This window comes from Rhineura floridana, chromosome 15 (assembly GCF_030035675.1).
Source record: "Rhineura floridana isolate rRhiFlo1 chromosome 15, rRhiFlo1.hap2, whole genome shotgun sequence".
Lineage (NCBI taxonomy): Eukaryota > Metazoa > Chordata > Lepidosauria > Squamata > Rhineuridae > Rhineura > Rhineura floridana.
In genome coordinates this window covers 26,531,255-26,533,211 of record NC_084494.1, presented here as the reverse complement: position 1 = coordinate 26,533,211, position 1,957 = coordinate 26,531,255, and the positions used below count along the sequence as shown (strand labels likewise).

Below are 1,957 nucleotides of genomic sequence, written 5' to 3'. Positions count from 1 at the left end.
CACAATTACGTGTGTGTGTGTATAACATAAACTGTTACCAGGACCCATTGAACTCAACAAATCATTAAGACTGCAAAGTAAGTAAAAGATGGATGTGATCCTATATAGTTTCATGGGAGTCAGCCCCCCTGCACTCAGAAGGCCTTACTTCCAAGTAAACTTGTGTAGGACTGGGTGATGTACATTGACTTGGGAGTAACACTGATTGGATTCAATGGGGCTTGTTTCTGGTGGAGTATCTGCTTTGCATTTAGAAGGTCTCAGGTCCAATCCCTGACATCTCCAGAGACGGCTGGGGATGTCCCCTGTCTGAAATCCTGGGGGGCTGGCTGCCAATCAATTTAGATCAGGGATGGGAAACCTCAGGCATGGGGGGCAGTAGAGAAGTGACAAATTCAGAAGTGCAAGGGTCCATAATAGTCACAATCATGTCTCCTAAAATGATACACGCTTCTAAGATTATGGAATAATCTGCCCAGGCTGGAATGCTGCTTTCTTCTTCTCTATTACTGTCGCCATTTGACTGTCCTTTCTCATTTAGCATCTACATGTTTATCTCCTGCTGCTACCAAACTGCTTGATGATGTAGATGGATACAGCAGGCTCTTATGTTCTTATGTCACATCCATCACTCCCCCACCATTGGCATGTGGCCCCCAGAATGTTGCCGATTGTGGCCCTCGGACTGAAAAAAGTTTCCCACTGAGCTAGTTGGACCAATGGCGTGACTCAGTATAAGGTAGCTTCCTGTGTCCTAATCTTTGCCAGGATATGAACAGCCTGTCATTGTGTGGCTGAAGGGTCTTTTGATCTGCTTTTGTCTACCTATTGTAGTACAGGGGGAGACATGCAGGTGGTTCTCTTTAGGATCTGGCATTTCAAACATTGGTTTCCAGGGTGCAGTCCAGGAATCTTTTTTCCATGCCAAAGCTCAACATGGCAGATCTACTGATAAAAACCGAGGGTTCCTCTTGAGGAACTACAGCGTCCCTTTCCCTACCTTACTATGGAGAAGCTAGGGTCAGGACTGCACCTGGCACCTCCTTTCTTATAGAGAGGGGGCGGAAACAGTGTTTTAACTGATCTTTAAAAACTGTTTTAACTGATCTTAATATTGATTATTTATTGATTATTTGATTTATATCCTGCCCTTCCTCCCAGCAGGAGCCCAGGGCGGCAAACAAAAGCACTAAAAACTCTTCCAAACATTGTTGATATTGTAGTAACCCTCCGCGATTTGGGAGCAAGGCGCGCAGGCGGCGGGGACAAAACGTGGGCGTGACTTGCGTGCGGGATCGGCCGGGAGGGAACGACTTGAGACGGACTCCTGCCGCCGGTCTCCTCGGATCCCGCAGCCACTGCAGAGAGTGACGCATCCCTCTTCCGTCCTGATCTTCCTTGCACTCTTCCTTTCGCACCCGCCCCCCCTCCTCGTTGCTTATGCCCTACCACACTTCCGATCGCCCGATTCTGGAGAAGAGGAGGGAGGGGGTTGCAGTGCGTCCAGCCCGCTAGCCCGTCCTCCCTTCCCACCCTCGCTTGCACCGCGTGGCGGCGGCGCCCCACTCGGCGGCCGCTGCTGCTTTGGATTCTGCTGCCGCTGCTGCAATGCATCAAGTTTCGCTGCGCCCTCCCCCCCCCGACAGGCGCACGCTTTGATTCATTCCCAGCCGCCCTCTCCAGCAGCAGCAGCAGCGGGAGCTAGCAAGCCAAAGCCTTTCGCCGCCAGCCCCGGCTCTGCCGCAGCGGTGCGCGCCGCCGGGGAAGGCTGGGAGAGGCGAAAAGGGGCGAATCGCCGCGTCGCAGCCCCCCGTTGGAAAAGGAGGGAGGGAGAGAGAAGAAGGGAAGAAAGGAGGGTCATCCGGGCAGCGTCTTATTCCACACCCGGCCCTGATCCCTCAGCAGCAGCAGGCAGTCGGGCAGATATTTCCAAAATCGATTCCTTCTCTCTCCCACC

General features: G+C 52.5%; 1 protein-coding gene across 1 annotated transcript in view; it reads left to right on the top strand.

The window, feature by feature from the left end:
* The first annotated feature begins 1,558 nt into the window (after positions 1-1,558).
* The window catches only part of SCN1B (sodium voltage-gated channel beta subunit 1), a 34,048-nt gene continuing 33,649 nt past the window's right edge, over positions 1,559-1,957 (top strand). The window contains exon 1 of the mRNA XM_061597365.1: positions 1,559-1,957. This exon is cut by the window's right edge and continues 1,038 nt beyond it. The gene's annotated coding sequence lies outside the window, so the exon portion shown is untranslated.